We start from the raw sequence: 17,326 nt of genomic DNA on the forward strand, positions 1-17,326 counted from the left end.
TTAAGCCGATTGCAATAGTTCTGGAAACGCAGAAACTGTTTGCCAGATGTATTTGACAAAAATGGCCAAAACTTGCAAAATTTTCCACTTCCTCTTTTCCCATACCGGGAATTGAACCCGGGCCTCCTGGGTGAGAGCCAGGTATCCTAACCAGTAGACAATATGGGAGTAAATCGCTTGAAAAATACATATTCCAAATCAATACAACATAATACAATTGTTGTCCTGGTATAAACAGCCTAGGGCAAGGAACTCTTGGATAAGTTAGAAGAAATTAAATCCCACATCTGTAATGCAAAGGAATTTAGCAAGATCTGATGAGGTCAGGATGGCCGAGCGCTCTAAGGCACCAGACTCAAGAAAATACATATTCAAAAAAATTACATATTCAAACGCAATACAACGTAATACAATTGTTGATCTGGTATAAATAGCCTATGGCAAGGAACTCTTGAATGAGTTAGAAGAGTTTTAATGTCACATCTGTTGGGCAAAGGAATTTAGGTACACCTGATGTGGTCAGGATGGCCGAGCGGTCTAATGCGCCAGACTCAAGGACATAATTCTTGCTTCAATAAAAGAAGTTGCAGTATTCGGGTCTTCAATGAAGGCGTGGGTTCAAATCCCACTCCTGACAAACATATAAATATCTGAATACACATGATCATCGCATTGCAACATAATTAGAGAGGTTGTTTTGATATAGTGATAGAGAATGCTTAATGTACCACGATACAAGGTCACCAAGTGGTAATACTGGTCGATGTTCTGTAATTTAAAAAGATGTGACAATACGGAAATCATGACGCTAACTCACGTCAAGCGATGGTGGTATAGTGGTTAGCATAGTTGCCTTCCAAGCAATTGACCCGAGTTCGATTCTCGGCCATCGCAGTTTAGCAACCTTGCTATTTCTTAGCAGACTAGTCAACCTACGGAATTGTAGTTAATTTACACAAATGTTACTCTTTAGGTAAAATATAGTTTGTTCATTTCTTTTTCGTTCACACATGAATAATTGACATAGATGTAATTTCTTATTCCTTGGCGATATTTCTTGCAAAGAAACCATTTTATGATGGAGTCTCGATGGAAACATGCCGATGTACTTAGTATATCCAATGTACTAGAAAGATTTTGGCTCGTATGTATGTAAGTTAAGCCGATTGCAATAGTTCTGGAAACGCAGAAACTGTTTGCCAGATGTATTTGACAAAAATGGCCAAAACTTGCAAAATTTTCCAGTTCCTCTTTTCCCATACCAGGAATTGAACCCGGGCCTCCTGGGTGAGAGCCAGGTATCCTAACCACTAGACAATATGGGATTAAATCGCTTGAAAAATACATATTCCAAATCAATACAACATATTACAATTGTTGTCCTGGTATAAACAGCCTAGGGCAAGGAACTCTTGGATAAGTTAGAAGAGTTTAAATCCCACATCTGTAATGCAAAGGAATTTAGCTAGATCTGATGAGGTCAGGATGGCCGAGCGCTCTAAGGCACCAGACTCAAGAAAATACATATTCAAAAAAAAATACATATTCAAACGCAATACAACGTAATACAATTGTTGACCTGGTATAAATCGCCTATGGCAAGGAACTCTTGAATGAGTTAGAAGAGTTTTAATGTCACATCTGTTGGGCAAAGGAATTTAGGTACACCTGATGTGGTCAGGATGGCCGAGCGGTCTAAGGCGCCAGACTCAAGGACATAATTCTTGCTTCAATAAAAGAAGTTGCAGTATTCGGGTCTTCAATGAAGGCGTGGGTTCAAATCCCACTCCTGACAAACATATAAATATCTGAATACACATGATCATCGCATTGCAACATAATTAGAGAGGTTGCTTTGATATAGTGATAGAGAATGCTTAATGTACCAAGATACAAGGTCACCAAGTGGTAATACTGGTCGATGTTCTGTAATTTAAAAAGATGTGACAATACGGAAATCATGACGCTAACTCATGTCAAGCGATGGTGGTATAGTGGTTAGCATAGTTGCATTCCAAGCAATTGACCCGAGTTCGATTCTCGGCCATCGCAGTTTTATCAATCTTGCTATTTCTTAGCAGACTAGTCAACCTACGGAATTGAAGTCAATATACACAAATGTTATTCTTTGTATTTGACAAAAATGGCCAAAACTTGCAAAATTTTCCAGTTCCTCTTTTCCCATACCGGGAATTGAACCCGGGCCTCCTGGGTGAGAGCCAGGTATCCTAACCACTAGACAATATGGGATTAAATCGCTTGAAAAATACATATTCCAAATCAATACAACATAATACAATTGTTGTCCTGGTATAAACAGCCTAGGGCAAGGAACTCTTGGATAAGTTAGAAGAGTTTAAATCCCACATCTGTAATGCAAAGAAATTTAGCTAGATCTGATGAGGTCAGGATGGCCGAGAGCTCTAAGGCAACAGACTCAAGAAAATATATATTCAAAAAAAATACATATTCAAACGCAATACAACGTAATACAATTGTTGACCTGGTAAAAATCGCCTAAGGCAAGGAACTCTTGAATGAGTTAGAAGAGTTTTAATGTCACATCTGTTGGGCAAAGGAATTTAGGTACACCTGATGTGGTCAGGATGGCCGAGCGGTCTAAGGCGCCAGACTCAAGGACATAATCCTTGCTTCAATAAAAGAAGTTGCAGTATTCTGGTCTTCAATGAAGGCGTGGGTTCAAATCCCACTCCTGACAAACATATAAATATCTGAAAACACATGATCATCGCATTGCAACATAATTAGAGAGGTTGCTTTGATATAGTGATAGAGAATGCTTAATGTACCACGATACAAGGTCACCAAGTGGTAATACTGGTCGATGTTCTGTAATTTAAAAAGATGTGACAATACGGAAATCATGACGCTAACTCACGTCAATCGATGGTGGTATAGTGGTTAGCATAGTTGCCTTCCAAGCAATTGACCCGAGTTCGATTCTCGGCCATCGCAGTTTAGCAATCTTGCTATTTCTTAGCAGACTAGTCAACCTACGGAATTGAAGTCAATTTACACAAATGTTACTCTTTAGGTAAAATATAGTTGTTCATTTCTTTTTCGTTCACACATGAATAATTGACATAGATGTAATTTCTTATTCCTTGGCGATATTTCTTGCAAAGAAACCATTTTATGATGGAGTCTCGATGGAAACATGCCGATGTACTTAGTATGTCAAATGTACTAGAAAGATTTTGGCTCGTATGTATGTAAGTTAAGCCGATTGCAATAGTTCTGGAAACGCAGAAACTGTTTGCCAGATGTATTTGACAAAAATGGCCAAAACTTGCAAAATTTTCCAGTTCCTCTTTTCCCATACCGGGAATTGAACCCGGGCCTCCTGGGTGAGAGCCAGGTATCCTAACCACTAGACAATATGGGATTAAATCGCTTGAAAAATACATATTCCAAATCAATACAACATAATACAATTGTTGTCCTGGTATAAACAGCCTAGGGCAAGGAACTCTTGGATAAGTTAGAAGAGTTTAAATCCCACATCTGTAATGCAAAGGAATTTAGCTAGATCTGATGAGGTCAGGATGGCCGAGCGCTCTAAGGCACCAGACTCAAGAAAATACATATTCAAAAAAAATACATATTCAAACGCAATACAACGTAATACAATTGTTGACCTGGTAAAAATCGCCTAAGGCAAGGAACTCTTGAATGAGTTAGAAGAGTTTTAATGTCACATCTGTTGGGCAAAGGAATTTAGGTACACCTGATGTGGTCAGGATGGCCGAGCGGTCTAAGGCGCCAGACTCAAGGATATAATCCTTGCTTCAATAAAAGAAGTTGCAGTATTCTGGTCTTCAATGAAGGCGTGGGTTCAAATCCCACTCCTGACAAACATATAAATATCTGAAAACACATGATCATCGCATTGCAACATAATTAGAGAGGTTGCTTTGATATAGTGATAGAGAATGCTTAATGTACCACGATACAAGGTCACCAAGTGGTAATACTGGTCGATGTTCTGTAATTTAAAAAGATGTGACAATACGGAAATCATGACGCTAACTTACGTGAAGCGATGGTGGTATAGTGGTTAGCATAGTTGCCTTCCAAGCAATTGACCCAAGTTCGATTCTCGGCCATCGCAGTTTAGCAATCTTGCTATTTCTTAGCAGACTAGTCAACCTACGGAATTGAAGTCAATTTACACAAATGTTACTCTTTAGGTAAAATATAGTTGTTCATTTCTTTTTCGTTCACACATGAATAATTGACATAGATGTAATTTCTTATTCTTTGGCGATATTTCTTGCAAAGAAACCATTTTATGATGGAGTCTCGATGGAAACATGCCGATGTACTTAGTATATCCAATGTACTAGAAAGATTTTGGCTCGTATGTATGTAAGTTAAGCCGATTGCAATAGTTCTGGAAACGCAGAAACTGTTTGCCAGATGTATTTGACAAAAATGGCCAAAACTTGCAAAATTTTCCACTTCCTCTTTTCCCATACCGGGAATTGAACCCGGGCCTCCTGGGTGAGAGCCAGGTATCCTAACCAGTAGACAATATGGGAGTAAATCGCTTGAAAAATACATATTCCAAATCAATACAACATAATACAATTGTTGTCCTGGTATAAACAGCCTAGGGCAAGGAACTCTTGGATAAGTTAGAAGAAATTAAATCCCACATCTGTAATGCAAAGGAATTTAGCTAGATCTGATGAGGTCAGGATGGCCGAGCGCTCTAAGGCACCAGACTCAAGAAAATACATATTCAAAAAAATTACATATTCAAACGCAATACAACGTAATACAATTGTTGATCTGGTATAAATAGCCTATGGCAAGGAACTCTTGAATGAGTTAGAAGAGTTTTAATGTCACATCTGTTGGGCAAAGGAATTTAGGTACACCTGATGTGGTCAGGATGGCCGAGCGGTCTAAGGCGCCAGACTCAAGAACATAATTCTTGCTTCAATAAAAGAAGTTGCAGTATTCGGGTCTTCAATGAAGGCGTGGGTTCAAATCCCACTCCTGACAAACATATAAATTTCTGAATACACATGATCATCGCATTGCAACATAATTAGAGAGGTTGTTTTGATATAGTGATAGAGAATGCTTAATGTACCACGATACAAGGTCACCAAGTGGTAATACTGGTCGATGTTCTGTAATTTAAAAAGATGTGACAATACGGAAATCATGACGCTAACTCACGTCAAGCGATGGTGGTATAGTGGTTAGCATAGTTGCCTTCCAAGCAATTGACCCGAGTTCGATTCTCGGCCATCGCAGTTTAGCAACCTTGCTATTTCTTAGCAGACTAGTCAACCTACGGAATTGTAGTCAATTTATACAAATGTTACTCTTTAGGTAAAATATAGTTTGTTCATTTCTTTTTCGTTCACACATGAATAATTGACATAGATGTAATTTCTTATTCCTTGGCGATATTTCTTGCAAAGAAACCATTTTATGATGGAGTCTCGATGGAAACATGCCGATGTACTTAGTATATCCAATGTACTAGAAAGATTTTGGCTCGTATGTATGTAAGTTAAGCCGATTGCAATAGTTCTGGAAACGCAGAAACTGTTTGCCAGATGTATTTGACAAAAATGGCCAAAACTTGCAAAATTTTCCAGTTCCTCTTTTCCCATACCGGGAATTGAACCCGGGCCTCCTGGGTGAGAGCCAGGTATCCTAACCACTAGACAATATGGGATTAAATCGCTTGAAAAATACATATTCCAAATCAATACAACATAATACAATTGTTGTCCTGGTATAAACAGCCTAGGGCAAGGAACTCTTGGATAAGTTAGAAGAGTTTAAATCCCACATCTGTAATGCAAAGAAATTTAGCTAGATCTGATGAGGTCAGGATGGCCGAGAGCTCTAAGGCACCAGACTCAAGAAAATATATATTCAAAAAAAATACATATTCAAACGCAATACAACGTAATACAATTGTTGACCTGGTAAAAATCGCCTAAGGCAAGGAACTCTTGAATGAGTTAGAAGAGTTTTAATGTCACATCTGTTGGGCAAAGGAATTTAGGTACACCTGATGTGGTCAGGATGGCCGAGCGGTCTAAGGCGCCAGACTCAAGGACATAATCCTTGCTTCAATAAAAGAAGTTGCAGTATTCTGGTCTTCAATGAAGGCGTGGGTTCAAATCCCACTCCTGACAAACATATAAATATCTGAAAACACATGATCATCGCATTGCAACATAATTAGAGAGGTTGCTTTGATATAGTGATAGAGAATGCTTAATGTACCACGATACAAGGTCACCAAGTGGTAATACTGGTCGATGCTCTGTAATTTAAAAAGATGTGACAATACGGAAATCATGACGCTAACTCACGTCAAGCGATGGTGGTATAGTGGTTAGCATAGTTGCCTTCCAAGCAATTGACCCGAGTTCGATTCTCGGCCATCGCGGTTTAGCAATCTTGCTATTTCTTAGCAGACTAGTCAACCTACGGAATTGAAGTCAATTTACACAAATGTTACTCTTTAGGTAAAATATAGTTGTTCATTTCTTTTTCGTTCACACATGAATAATTGACATAGATGTAATTTCTTATTCCTTGGCGATATTTCTTGCAAAGAAACCATTTTATGATGGAGTCTCGATGGAAACATGCCGATGTACTTAGTATGTCAAATGTACTAGAAAGATTTTGGCTCGTATGTATGTAAGTTAAGCCGATTGCAATAGTTCTGGAAACGCAGAAACTGTTTGCCAGATGTATTTGACAAAAATGGCCAAAACTTGCAAAATTTTCCAGTTCCTCTTTTCCCATACCAGGAATTGAACCCGGGCCTCCTGGGTGAGAGCCAGGTATCCTAACCACTAGACAATATGGGATTAAATCGCTTGAAAAATACATATTCCAAATCAATACAACATATTACAATTGTTGTCCTGGTATAAACAGCCTAGGGCAAGGAACTCTTGGATAAGTTAGAAGAGTTTAAATCCCACATCTGTAATGCAAAGGAATTTAGCTAGATCTGATGAGGTCAGGATGGCCGAGCGCTCTAAGGCACCAGACTCAAGAAAATACATATTCAAAAAAAAATACATATTCAAACGCAATACAACGTAATACAATTGTTGACCTGGTAAAAATCGCCTAAGGCAAGGAACTCTTGAATGAGTTAGAAGAGTTTTAATGTCACATCTGTTGGGCAAAGGAATTTAGGTACACCTGATGTGGTCAGGATGGCCGAGCGGTCTAAGGCGCCAGACTCAAGGATATAATCCTTGCTTCAATAAAAGAAGTTGCAGTATTCTGGTCTTCAATGAAGGCGTGGGTTCAAATCCCACTCCTGACAAACATATAAATATCTGAAAACACATGATCATCGCATTGCAACATAATTAGAGAGGTTGCTTTGATATAGTGATAGAGAATGCTTAATGTACCACGATACAAGGTCACCAAGTGGTAATACTGGTCGATGTTCTGTAATTTAAAAAGATGTGACAATACGGAAATCATGACGCTAACTTACGTGAAGCGATGGTGGTATAGTGGTTAGCATAGTTGCCTTCCAAGCAATTGACCCAAGTTCGATTCTCGGCCATCGCAGTTTAGCAATCTTGCTATTTCTTAGCAGACTAGTCAACCTACGGAATTGAAGTCAATTTACACAAATGTTACTCTTTAGGTAAAATATAGTTGTTCATTTCTTTTTCGTTCACACATGAATAATTGACATAGATGTAATTTCTTATTCTTTGGCGATATTTCTTGCAAAGAAACCATTTTATGATGGAGTCTCGATGGAAACATGCCGATGTACTTAGTATATCCAATGTACTAGAAAGATTTTGGCTCGTATGTATGTAAGTTAAGCCGATTGCAATAGTTCTGGAAACGCAGAAACTGTTTGCCAGATGTATTTGACAAAAATGGCCAAAACTTGCAAAATTTTCCAGTTCCTCTTTTCCCATACCAGGAATTGAACCCGGGCCTCCTGGGTGAGAGCCAGGTATCCTAACCACTAGACAATATGGGATTAAATCGCTTGAAAAATACATATTCCAAATCAATACAACATATTACAATTGTTGTCCTGGTATAAACAGCCTAGGGCAAGGAACTCTTGGATAAGTTAGAAGAGTTTAAATCCCACATCTGTAATGCAAAGGAATTTAGCTAGATCTGATGAGGTCAGGATGGCCGAGCGCTCTAAGGCACCAGACTCAAGAAAATACATATTCAAAAAAAAATACATATTCAAACGCAATACAACGTAATACAATTGTTGACCTGGTATAAATCGCCTATGGCAAGGAACTCTTGAATGAGTTAGAAGAGTTTTAATGTCACATCTGTTGGGCAAAAGAATTTAGGTACACCTGATGTGGTCAGGATGGCCGAGCGGTCTAAGGCGCCAGACTCAAGGACATAATTCTTGCTTCAATAAAAGAAGTTGCAGTATTCTGGTCTTCAATGAAGGCGTGGGTTCAAATCCCACTTCTGACAAACATATAAATATCTGAATACACATGATCATCGCATTGCAACATAATTAGAGAGGTTGTATTGATATAGTGATAGAGAATGCTTAATGTAGCACGATATAAGGTCACCAAGGGGTAATACTGGTCGATGTTCTGTATTTTAAAAAGATGTGACAATACGGAAATCATGACGCTAACTCAAGTCAAGCGATGGTGGTATAGTGGTTAGCATAGTTGCCTTCCAAGCAATTGACCCGAGTTCGATTCTCGGCCATCGCAGTTTTATCAATCATTCTATTTCTTAGCAGACTAGTCAACCTACGGAATTGAAGTCAATATACACAAATGTTACTCTTTAGGTAAAATATAGTTGTTCATTTCTTTTTCGTTCGCACATGAATAATTGACATAGATGTAATTTCTTATTCCTTGGCGATATTTCTTGCAAAGAAACCATTTTATGATGCAGTCTCGATGGAAACATGCCGATGTACTTAGTATATCCAATGTACTAGAAAGATTTTGGCTCGTATGTATGTAAGTTAAGCCGATTGCAATAGTTCTGGAAACCCAGAAACTGTTTGCCAGATGTATTTGACAAAAATGGCCAAAACTTGCAAAATTTTCCAGTTCCTCTTTTCCCATACCGGGAATTGAACCCGGGCCTCCTGGGTGAGAGCCAGGTATCCTAACCACTAGACAATATGGGATTAAATCGCTTGAAAAATACATATTCCAAATCAATACAACATAATACAATTTTTGTCCTGGTATAAACAGCCTAGGGCAAGGAACTCTTGGATAAGTTAGAAGAGTTTAAATCCCACATCTGTAATGCAAAGGAATTTAGCTAGATCTGATGAGGTCAGGATGGCCGAGCGCTCTAAGGCACCAGACTCAAGAAAATACATATTCAAAAAATACATATTCAAACGCAATACAACGTAATAAAATTGTTGACCTGGTATAAATCGCCTATGGCAAGGAACTCTTGAATGAGTTAGAAGAGTTTTAATGTCACATCTGTTGGGCAAAGGAATTTAGGTACACCTGATGTGGTCAGGATGACCGAGCGGTCTAAGGCGCCAGACTCAAGGATATAATCCTTGCTTCAATAAAAGAAGTTGCAGTACTCTGGTGTTCAATGAAGGCGTGGGTTCAAATCCCACTCCTGACAAACATATAAATATCTGAAAACACAGAGGTTGCTTTGATATAGTGATAGAGAATGCTTAATGTACCACGATACAAGGTCACCAAGTGGTAATACTGGTCGATGTTCTGTAATAAAAAAGATGTGACAATACGGAAATCATGACGCTAACTTACGTCAAGCGATGGTGGTATAGTGGTTAGCATAGTTGCCTTCCAAGCATTTGACCCGAGTTCGATTCTCGGCCATCGCAGTTTAGCAATCTTGCTATTTCTTAGCAGACTAGTAAACCTACGGAATTGAAGTCAATTTACACAAATGTTACTCTTTAGGTAAAATATAGTTGTTCATTTCTTTTTCGTTCACACATGAATAATTGACATGGATGTAATTTCTTATTCCTTGGCGATATTTCTTGCAAAGAAACCATTTTATGATGGAGTCTCGATGGAAACATGCCGATGTACTTAGTATATCCAATGTACTAGAAAGATTTTGGCTCGTATGTATGTAAGTTAAGCCGATTGCAATAGTTTTGGAAACGCAGAAACTGTTTGCCAGATGTATTTGACAAAAATGGCCAAAACTTGCAAAATTTTCCAGTTCCTCTTTTCCCATACCGGGAATTGAACCCGGGCCTCCTGGGTGAGAGCCAGGTATCCTAACCACTAGACAATATGGGCTTAAATCTCTCGAAAAATACATATTCCAAATCAATACAACATAATACAATTATTGTCCTGGTATAAACAGCCTAGGGCAAGGAACTCTTGGATAAGTTAGAAGAGTTTAAATCCCACATCTGTAATGCAAAGGAATTTAGCTAGATCTGATGAGGTCAGGATGGCCGAGCGCTCTAAGGCACCAGACTCAAGAAAATACATATTCAAAAAAAAATACATATTCAAACGCAATACAACGTAATACAATTGTTGACCTGGTATAAATCGCCTATGGCAAGGAACTCTTGAATGAGTTAGAAGAGTTTTAATGTCACATCTGTTGGGCAAAGGAATTTAGGTACACCTGATGTGGTCAGGATGGCCGAGCGGTCTAAGGCGCCAGACTCAAGGACATAATTCTTGCTTCAATAAAAGAAGTTGCAGTATTCGGGTCTTCAATGAAGGCGTGGGTTCAAATCCCACTCCTGACAAACATATAAATATCTGAATACACATGATCATCGCATTGCAACATAATTAGAGAGGTTGCTTTGATATAGTGATAGAGAATGCTTAATGTACCAAGATACAAGGTCACCAAGTGGTAATACTGGTCGATGTTCTGTAATTTAAAAAGATGTGACAATACGGAAATCATGACGCTAACTCATGTCAAGCGATGGTGGTATAGTGGTTAGCATAGTTGCCTTCCAAGCAATTGACCCGAGTTCGATTCTCGGCCATCGCAGTTTTATCAATCTTGCTATTTCTTAGCAGACTAGTCAACCTACGGAATTGAAGTCAATATTCACAAATGTTATTCTTTGTATTTGACAAAAATGGCCAAAACTTGCAAAATTTTCCAGTTCCTCTTTTCCCATACCGGGAATTGAACCCGGGCCTCCTGGGTGAGAGCCAGGTATCCTAACCACTAGACAATATGGGATTAAATCGCTTGAAAAATACATATTCCAAATCAATACAACATAATACAATTGTTGTCCTGGTATAAACAGCCTAGGGCAAGGAACTCTTGGATAAGTTAGAAGAGTTTAAATCCCACATCTGTAATGCAAAGGAATTTAGCTAGATCTGATGAGGTCAGGATGGCCGAGCGCTCTAAGGCACCAGACTCAAGAAAATACATATTCAAAAAAAAATACATATTCAAACGCAATACAACGTAATACAATTGTTGACCTGGTAAAAATCGCCTAAGGCAAGGAACTCTTGAATGAGTTAGAAGAGTTTTAATGTCACATCTGTTGGGCAAAGGAATTTAGGTACACCTGATGTGGTCAGGATGGCCGAGCGGTCTAAGGCGCCAGACTCAAGGATATAATCCTTGCTTCAATAAAAGAAGTTGCAGTATTCTGGTCTTCAATGAAGGCGTGGGTTCAAATCCCACTCCTGACAAACATATAAATATCTGAAAACACATGATCATCGCATTGCAACATAATTAGAGAGGTTGCTTTGATATAGTGATAGAGAATGCTTAATGTACCACGATACAAGGTCACCAAGTGGTAATACTGGTCGATGTTCTGTAATTTAAAAAGATGTGACAATACGGAAATCATGACGCTAACTTACGTGAAGCGATGGTGGTATAGTGGTTAGCATAGTTGCCTTCCAAGCAATTGACCCAAGTTCGATTCTCGGCCATCGCAGTTTAGCAATCTTGCTATTTCTTAGCAGACTAGTCAACCTACGGAATTGAAGTCAATTTACACAAATGTTACTCTTTAGGTAAAATATAGTTGTTCATTTCTTTTTCGTTCACACATGAATAATTGACATAGATGTAATTTCTTATTCTTTGGCGATATTTCTTGCAAAGAAACCATTTTATGATGGAGTCTCGATGGAAACATGCCGATGTACTTAGTATATCCAATGTACTAGAAAGATTTTGGGTCGTATGTATGTAAGTTAAGCCGATTGCAATAGTTCTGGAAACGCAGAAACTGTTTGCCAGATGTATTTGACAAAAATGGCCAAAACTTGCAAAATTTTCCACTTCCTCTTTTCCCATACCGGGAATTGAACCCGGGCCTCCTGGGTGAGAGCCAGGTATCCTAACCAGTAGACAATATGGGAGTAAATCGCTTGAAAAATACATATTCCAAATCAATACAACATAATACAATTGTTGTCCTGGTATAAACAGCCTAGGGCAAGGAACTCTTGGATAAGTTAGAAGAAATTAAATCCCACATCTGTAATGCAAAGGAATTTAGCTAGATCTGATGAGGTCAGGATGGCCGAGCGCTCTAAGGCACCAGACTCAAGAAAATACATATTCAAAAAAATTACATATTCAAACGCAATACAACGTAATACAATTGTTGATCTGGTATAAATAGCCTATGGCAAGGAACTCTTGAATGAGTTAGAAGAGTTTTAATGTCACATCTGTTGGGCAAAGGAATTTAGGTACACCTGATGTGGTCAGGATGGCCGAGCGGTCTAATGCGCCAGACTCAAGGACATAATTCTTGCTTCAATAAAAGAAGTTGCAGTATTCGGGTCTTCAATGAAGGCGTGGGTTCAAATCCCACTCCTGACAAACATATAAATTTCTGAATACACATGATCATCGCATTGCAACATAATTAGAGAGGTTGTTTTGATATAGTGATAGAGAATGCTTAATGTACCACGATACAAGGTCACCAAGTGGTAATACTGGTCGATGTTCTGTAATTTAAAAAGATGTGACAATACGGAAATCATGACGCTAACTCACGTCAAGCGATGGTGGTATAGTGGTTAGCATAGTTGCCTTCCAAGCAATTGACCCGAGTTCGATTCTCGGCCATCGCAGTTTAGCAACCTTGCTATTTCTTAGCAGACTAGTCAACCTACGGAATTGTAGTTAATTTACACAAATGTTACTCTTTAGGTAAAATATAGTTTGTTCATTTCTTTTTCGTTCACACATGAATAATTGACATAGATGTAATTTCTTATTCCTTGGCGATATTTCTTGCAAAGAAACCATTTTATGATGGAGTCTCGATGGAAACATGCCGATGTACTTAGTATATCCAATGTACTAGAAAGATTTTGGCTCGTATGTATGTAAGTTAAGCCGATTGCAATAGTTCTGGAAACGCAGAAACTGTTTGCCAGATGTATTTGACAAAAATGGCCAAAACTTGCAAAATTTTCCAGTTCCTCTTTTCCCATACCGGGAATTGAACCCGGGCCTCCTGGGTGAGAGCCAGGTATCCTAACCACTAGACAATATGGGATTAAATCGCTTGAAAAATACATATTCCAAATCAATACAACATAATACAATTGTTGTCCTGGTATAAACAGCCTAGGGCAAGGAACTCTTGGATAAGTTAGAAGAGTTTAAATCCCACATCTGTAATGCAAAGAAATTTAGCTAGATCTGATGAGGTCAGGATGGCCGAGAGCTCTAAGGCACCAGACTCAAGAAAATATATATTCAAAAAAAATACATATTCAAACGCAATACAACGTAATACAATTGTTGACCTGGTAAAAATCGCCTAAGGCAAGGAACTCTTGAATGAGTTAGAAGAGTTTTAATGTCACATCTGTTGGGCAAAGGAATTTAGGTACACCTGATGTGGTCAGGATGGCCGAGCGGTCTAAGGCGCCAGACTCAAGGACATAATCCTTGCTTCAATAAAAGAAGTTGCAGTATTCTGGTCTTCATTGAAGGCGTGGGTTCAAATCCCACTCCTGACAAACATATAAATATCTGAAAACACATGATCATCGCATTGCAACATAATTAGAGAGGTTGCTTTGATATAGTGATAGAGAATGCTTAATGTACCACGATACAAGGTCACCAAGTGGTAATACTGGTCGATGTTCTGTAATTTAAAAAGATGTGACAATACGGAAATCATGACGCTAACTCACGTCAAGCGATGGTGGTATAGTGGTTAGCATAGTTGCTTTCCAAGCAATTGACCCGAGTTCGATTCTCGGCCATCGCAGTTAAGCAATCTTGCTATTTCTTAGCAGACTAGTCAACCTACGGAATTGAAGTCAATATACACAAATGTTACTCTTTCGGTAAAATATAGTTTGTTCATTTCTTTTTCGTTCACACATGAATAATTGACATCGATGTAATTTCTTATTCTTTGGCGATATTTCTTGCAAAGAAACCATTTTATGATGGAGTCTCGATGGAAACATGCCGATGTACTTAGTATATCCAATGTACTAGAAAGATTTTGGCTCGTATGTATGTAAGTTAAGCCGATTGCAATAGTTCTGGAAACGCAGAAACTGTTTGCCAGATGTATTTGACAAAAATGGCCAAAACTTGCAAAATTTTCCAGTTCCTCTTTTCCCATACCGGGAATTGAACCCGGACCTCCTGGGTGAGAGCCAGGTATCCTAACCACTAGACAATATGGGATTAAATCACTTGAAAAATACATATTCCAAATCAATACAACATAATACAATTGTTGTCCTGGTATAAACAGCCTAGGGCAAGGAACTCTTGGATAAGTTAGAAGAGTTTAAATCCCACATCTGTAATGCAAAGGCATTTAGCTAGATCTGATGAGGTCAGGATGGCCGAGCGCTCTAAGGCACCAGACTCAAGAAAATACATATTAAAAAAAAATACATATTCAAACGCAATACAACGTAATACAATTGTTGACCTGGTATAAATCGCCTATGGCAAGGAACTCTTGAATGAGTTAGAAGAGTTTTAATGTCACATCTGTAGGGCAAAGGAATTTAGGTACACCTGATGTGGTCAGGATGGCCGAGCGGTCTAAGGCGCCAGACTCAAGGACGTAATCCTTGCTTCAATAAAAGAAGTTGCAGTATTCTGGTCTTCAATGAAGCCGTGGGTTCAAATCCCACTCCTGACAAACATATAAATATGTGAATACACATGATCATCGCATTGCAACATAATTAGAGAGGTTGCTTTGATATAGTGATAGAGAATGCTTAATGTACCACGATACAAGGTCACCAAGTGGTAATACTGGTCGATGTTCTGTAATTTAAAAAGATGTGACAATACGGAAATCATGACGCTAACTCCCGTCAAGCGATGGTGGTATAGTGGTTAGCATAGTTGCCTTCCAAGCAATTGACCCGAGTTCGATTCTCGGCCATCGCAGTTTAGCAATCTTGCTATTTCTTAGCAGACTAGTCAACCTACGGAATTGGAGTCAATTTACACAAATGTTACTCTTTAGGTAAAATATAGTTGTTCATTTCTTTTTCGTTCACACATGAATAATTGACATAGATGTAATTTCTTATTCCTTGGCGATATTTCTTGCAAAGAAACCATTTTATGATGGAGTCTCGATGGAAACATGCCGATGTACTTAGTATATCCAATGAACTAGAAAGATTTTGGCTCGTATGTATGTAAGTTAAGCCGATTGCAATAGTTCTGGAAACGCAGAAACTGTTTGCCAGATGTATTTGACAAAAATGGCCAAAACTTGCAAAATTTTCCAGTTCCTCTTTTCCCATACCGGGAATTGAACCCGGGCCTCCTGGGTGAGAGCCAGGTATCCTAACCACTAGACAATATGGGATTAAATCGCTTGAAAAATACATATTCCAAATCAATACAACATAATACAATTGTTGTCCTGGTATAAACAGCCTAGGGCAAGGAACTCTTGGATAAGTTAGAAGAGTTTAAATCCCACATCTGTAATGCAAAGAAATTTAGCTAGATCTGATGAGGTCAGGATGGCCGAGCGCTCTAAGGCACCAGAATCAAGAAAATACATATTCAAAAAAAATACATATTCAAACGCAATACAACGTAATACAATTGTTGACCTGGTATAAATCGCCTATGGCAAGGAACTCTTGAATGAGTTAGAAGAGTTTTAATGTCACATCTGTTTGGCAAAGGAATTTAGGTACACCTGATGTGGTCAGGATGGCCGAGCGGTCTAAGGCGCCAGACTCAAGGACATAATCCTTGCTTCAATAAAAGAAGTTGCAGTATTCTGGTCTTCAATGAAGGCGTGGGTTCAAATCCCACTCCTGACAAACATATAAATATCTGAATACACATGATCATCGCATTGCAACATAATTAGAGAGGTTGTTTTGAAATAGTGATAGAGAATGCTTAATGTACCACGATACAAGGTCACCAAGTGGTAATACTGGTCGATGTTCTGTAATTTAAAAAGATGTGACAATACGGAAATCATGACGCTAACTCACGTCAAGCGATGGTGGTATAGTGGTTAGCATAGTTGCCTTCCAAGCAATTGACCCGAATTCGATTCTCGGCCATCGCAGTTTAGCAATCTTGCTTTTTCTTAGCAGACTAGTCAACCTACGGAATTGAAGTCAATATACACAAATGTTACTCTTTAGGTAAAATATAGTTGTTCATTTCTTTTTCGTTCACACATGAATAATTGACATAGATGTAATTTCTTATTCCTTGGCGATATTTCTTGCAAAGAAACCATTTTATGATGGAGTCTCGATGGAAACAGCCGATGTACTTAGTATATCCAATGTACTAGAAAGATTTTGGCTCGTATGTATGTAAGTTAAGCCGATTGCAATAGTTCTGGAAACGCAGAAACTGTTTGCCAGATGTATTTGACAAAACTGGCCAAAACTTGCAAAATTTTCCAGTTCCTCTTTTCCCATACCTGGAATTGAACCCGGGCCTCCTGAGTGAGAGGCAGGTATCCTAACCACTAGACAATATGGGATTAAATCGCTTGAAAAATACATATTCCAAATCAATACAACATAATACAATTGTTGTCCTGGTATAAACAGCCTAGGGCAAGGAACTCTTGGATAAGTTAGAAGAGTTTAAATCCCACATCTGTAATGCAAAGAAATTTAGCTAGATCTGATGAGGTCAGGATGGCCGAGCGCTCTAAGGCACCAGAATCAAGAAAATACATATTCAAAAAAAATACATATTCAAACGCAATACAACGTAATACAATTGTTGACCTGGTATAAATCGCCTATGGCAAGGAACTCTTGAATGAGTTAGAAGAGTT

The 17,326-nt window shown here is 38.6% G+C and overlaps 39 non-coding genes across 39 annotated transcripts; 24 read left to right on the forward strand and 15 right to left on the reverse strand.

Moving 5' to 3' along the window:
- Positions 1-96: 96 nt before the first annotated feature.
- Trnae-cuc lies at positions 97-168 on the reverse strand. The gene has a single exon. It is a non-coding gene; the product is annotated as a tRNA-Glu (tRNA).
- Positions 169-822: 654 nt separating this feature from the next.
- Positions 823-894, forward strand: Trnag-ucc. The gene has a single exon. It is a non-coding gene; the product is annotated as a tRNA-Gly (tRNA).
- A 359-nt stretch (positions 895-1,253) lies between these two features.
- Positions 1,254-1,325, reverse strand: Trnae-cuc. The gene has a single exon. It is a non-coding gene; the product is annotated as a tRNA-Glu (tRNA).
- A 655-nt stretch (positions 1,326-1,980) lies between these two features.
- Trnag-ucc lies at positions 1,981-2,052 on the forward strand. The gene has a single exon. It is a non-coding gene; the product is annotated as a tRNA-Gly (tRNA).
- Positions 2,053-2,178: 126 nt separating this feature from the next.
- On the reverse strand, positions 2,179-2,250 carry Trnae-cuc. The gene has a single exon. It is a non-coding gene; the product is annotated as a tRNA-Glu (tRNA).
- Positions 2,251-2,600: 350 nt separating this feature from the next.
- Trnal-caa lies at positions 2,601-2,719 on the forward strand. Its single transcript has 2 exons — positions 2,601-2,638; positions 2,675-2,719. It is a non-coding gene; the product is annotated as a tRNA-Leu (tRNA).
- Positions 2,720-2,904: 185 nt separating this feature from the next.
- On the forward strand, positions 2,905-2,976 carry Trnag-ucc. Its single transcript has one exon. It is a non-coding gene; the product is annotated as a tRNA-Gly (tRNA).
- A 358-nt stretch (positions 2,977-3,334) lies between these two features.
- Trnae-cuc lies at positions 3,335-3,406 on the reverse strand. The gene has a single exon. It is a non-coding gene; the product is annotated as a tRNA-Glu (tRNA).
- Positions 3,407-3,756: 350 nt separating this feature from the next.
- On the forward strand, positions 3,757-3,875 carry Trnal-caa. Its single transcript has 2 exons — positions 3,757-3,794; positions 3,831-3,875. It is a non-coding gene; the product is annotated as a tRNA-Leu (tRNA).
- Positions 3,876-4,060: 185 nt separating this feature from the next.
- Trnag-ucc lies at positions 4,061-4,132 on the forward strand. The gene has a single exon. It is a non-coding gene; the product is annotated as a tRNA-Gly (tRNA).
- A 358-nt stretch (positions 4,133-4,490) lies between these two features.
- Positions 4,491-4,562, reverse strand: Trnae-cuc. Its single transcript has one exon. It is a non-coding gene; the product is annotated as a tRNA-Glu (tRNA).
- Positions 4,563-5,216: 654 nt separating this feature from the next.
- Positions 5,217-5,288, forward strand: Trnag-ucc. Its single transcript has one exon. It is a non-coding gene; the product is annotated as a tRNA-Gly (tRNA).
- A 359-nt stretch (positions 5,289-5,647) lies between these two features.
- On the reverse strand, positions 5,648-5,719 carry Trnae-cuc. The gene has a single exon. It is a non-coding gene; the product is annotated as a tRNA-Glu (tRNA).
- Positions 5,720-6,069: 350 nt separating this feature from the next.
- Trnal-caa lies at positions 6,070-6,188 on the forward strand. Its single transcript has 2 exons — positions 6,070-6,107; positions 6,144-6,188. It is a non-coding gene; the product is annotated as a tRNA-Leu (tRNA).
- A 185-nt stretch (positions 6,189-6,373) lies between these two features.
- Positions 6,374-6,445, forward strand: Trnag-ucc. Its single transcript has one exon. It is a non-coding gene; the product is annotated as a tRNA-Gly (tRNA).
- A 358-nt stretch (positions 6,446-6,803) lies between these two features.
- Positions 6,804-6,875, reverse strand: Trnae-cuc. Its single transcript has one exon. It is a non-coding gene; the product is annotated as a tRNA-Glu (tRNA).
- Positions 6,876-7,226: 351 nt separating this feature from the next.
- Trnal-caa lies at positions 7,227-7,345 on the forward strand. The gene is made up of 2 exons: positions 7,227-7,264; positions 7,301-7,345. It is a non-coding gene; the product is annotated as a tRNA-Leu (tRNA).
- Positions 7,346-7,530: 185 nt separating this feature from the next.
- Trnag-ucc lies at positions 7,531-7,602 on the forward strand. The gene has a single exon. It is a non-coding gene; the product is annotated as a tRNA-Gly (tRNA).
- A 358-nt stretch (positions 7,603-7,960) lies between these two features.
- Trnae-cuc lies at positions 7,961-8,032 on the reverse strand. The gene has a single exon. It is a non-coding gene; the product is annotated as a tRNA-Glu (tRNA).
- Positions 8,033-8,383: 351 nt separating this feature from the next.
- Trnal-caa lies at positions 8,384-8,502 on the forward strand. Its single transcript has 2 exons — positions 8,384-8,421; positions 8,458-8,502. It is a non-coding gene; the product is annotated as a tRNA-Leu (tRNA).
- A 185-nt stretch (positions 8,503-8,687) lies between these two features.
- Positions 8,688-8,759, forward strand: Trnag-ucc. Its single transcript has one exon. It is a non-coding gene; the product is annotated as a tRNA-Gly (tRNA).
- A 359-nt stretch (positions 8,760-9,118) lies between these two features.
- Positions 9,119-9,190, reverse strand: Trnae-cuc. The gene has a single exon. It is a non-coding gene; the product is annotated as a tRNA-Glu (tRNA).
- Positions 9,191-9,814: 624 nt separating this feature from the next.
- Positions 9,815-9,886, forward strand: Trnag-ucc. Its single transcript has one exon. It is a non-coding gene; the product is annotated as a tRNA-Gly (tRNA).
- Positions 9,887-10,244: 358 nt separating this feature from the next.
- On the reverse strand, positions 10,245-10,316 carry Trnae-cuc. The gene has a single exon. It is a non-coding gene; the product is annotated as a tRNA-Glu (tRNA).
- Positions 10,317-10,971: 655 nt separating this feature from the next.
- Positions 10,972-11,043, forward strand: Trnag-ucc. Its single transcript has one exon. It is a non-coding gene; the product is annotated as a tRNA-Gly (tRNA).
- A 126-nt stretch (positions 11,044-11,169) lies between these two features.
- Trnae-cuc lies at positions 11,170-11,241 on the reverse strand. The gene has a single exon. It is a non-coding gene; the product is annotated as a tRNA-Glu (tRNA).
- A 351-nt stretch (positions 11,242-11,592) lies between these two features.
- Trnal-caa lies at positions 11,593-11,711 on the forward strand. The gene is made up of 2 exons: positions 11,593-11,630; positions 11,667-11,711. It is a non-coding gene; the product is annotated as a tRNA-Leu (tRNA).
- A 185-nt stretch (positions 11,712-11,896) lies between these two features.
- Positions 11,897-11,968, forward strand: Trnag-ucc. The gene has a single exon. It is a non-coding gene; the product is annotated as a tRNA-Gly (tRNA).
- A 358-nt stretch (positions 11,969-12,326) lies between these two features.
- On the reverse strand, positions 12,327-12,398 carry Trnae-cuc. The gene has a single exon. It is a non-coding gene; the product is annotated as a tRNA-Glu (tRNA).
- Positions 12,399-13,052: 654 nt separating this feature from the next.
- Trnag-ucc lies at positions 13,053-13,124 on the forward strand. Its single transcript has one exon. It is a non-coding gene; the product is annotated as a tRNA-Gly (tRNA).
- Positions 13,125-13,483: 359 nt separating this feature from the next.
- Positions 13,484-13,555, reverse strand: Trnae-cuc. Its single transcript has one exon. It is a non-coding gene; the product is annotated as a tRNA-Glu (tRNA).
- A 350-nt stretch (positions 13,556-13,905) lies between these two features.
- Trnal-caa lies at positions 13,906-14,024 on the forward strand. Its single transcript has 2 exons — positions 13,906-13,943; positions 13,980-14,024. It is a non-coding gene; the product is annotated as a tRNA-Leu (tRNA).
- Positions 14,025-14,209: 185 nt separating this feature from the next.
- On the forward strand, positions 14,210-14,281 carry Trnag-ucc. The gene has a single exon. It is a non-coding gene; the product is annotated as a tRNA-Gly (tRNA).
- Positions 14,282-14,640: 359 nt separating this feature from the next.
- On the reverse strand, positions 14,641-14,712 carry Trnae-cuc. Its single transcript has one exon. It is a non-coding gene; the product is annotated as a tRNA-Glu (tRNA).
- Positions 14,713-15,062: 350 nt separating this feature from the next.
- Positions 15,063-15,181, forward strand: Trnal-caa. The gene is made up of 2 exons: positions 15,063-15,100; positions 15,137-15,181. It is a non-coding gene; the product is annotated as a tRNA-Leu (tRNA).
- A 185-nt stretch (positions 15,182-15,366) lies between these two features.
- Trnag-ucc lies at positions 15,367-15,438 on the forward strand. Its single transcript has one exon. It is a non-coding gene; the product is annotated as a tRNA-Gly (tRNA).
- Positions 15,439-15,796: 358 nt separating this feature from the next.
- Trnae-cuc lies at positions 15,797-15,868 on the reverse strand. The gene has a single exon. It is a non-coding gene; the product is annotated as a tRNA-Glu (tRNA).
- A 350-nt stretch (positions 15,869-16,218) lies between these two features.
- Positions 16,219-16,337, forward strand: Trnal-caa. The gene is made up of 2 exons: positions 16,219-16,256; positions 16,293-16,337. It is a non-coding gene; the product is annotated as a tRNA-Leu (tRNA).
- A 185-nt stretch (positions 16,338-16,522) lies between these two features.
- Trnag-ucc lies at positions 16,523-16,594 on the forward strand. The gene has a single exon. It is a non-coding gene; the product is annotated as a tRNA-Gly (tRNA).
- The last annotated feature ends 732 nt before the right edge of the window (positions 16,595-17,326 follow it).

This window comes from Daphnia pulicaria, chromosome 1 (assembly GCF_021234035.1).
Source record: "Daphnia pulicaria isolate SC F1-1A chromosome 1, SC_F0-13Bv2, whole genome shotgun sequence".
NCBI lineage: Eukaryota > Metazoa > Arthropoda > Branchiopoda > Diplostraca > Daphniidae > Daphnia > Daphnia pulicaria.